The sequence below is a fragment of the Nanorana parkeri genome, unplaced genomic scaffold (genome assembly GCF_000935625.1).
Source record: "Nanorana parkeri isolate BGI_ZX_2015 unplaced genomic scaffold, ASM93562v1 scaffold2324, whole genome shotgun sequence".
NCBI classification, from domain to species: Eukaryota; Metazoa; Chordata; class Amphibia; order Anura; family Dicroglossidae; genus Nanorana; species Nanorana parkeri.
In genome coordinates, this window is record NW_017308592.1 from 49,172 (window position 1) to 49,693 (window position 522).

Here is a 522-nt window from a genome sequence, read left to right on the forward strand (position 1 = left end):
CCCCCTGAGGAGGGGGGGGGGGGAGCCCCCGAAATGTGTCGGCTTTGTGACTTCGGGTCATCAAAAATTATTACTGTTAAAACTGTGTGGCCCTCTGATCCTTCTACGGTTCTCTAGACCAGTGCTTCTTAAAGTGTGGGTCGCGACCGCATATGGGGTCCCGCAAGTGAACAGGGGGGGTCGCGGGAGGTATGGCCGTTACTTGTGTGAGGGGCCCAGGCAGCCGAGGAGGTCTGGGCTCCAAGCTAGATTGTTTTAACCCTACACCACTACAGTACACAGCGGTGAGATCGGGGTCACATGATGGGGCCACAGAACGTGGTGGTGGGGGGACACAGACGTCCAACACATCTGGAAATGTCAGGTGCTGCAGGTTGTATTGCTGGGATGGAATGAAGGTGGTAGACACAGGGCTGCCGGAGAGGAGACGGGTCCGCATTGGGCTGACACCCCTCAGGGGGGTAGAAGCAGGGCCGGATTTCCCACAAGGTCCGGCCTCGGGGCAGCAGGGGGTAGAGGGTC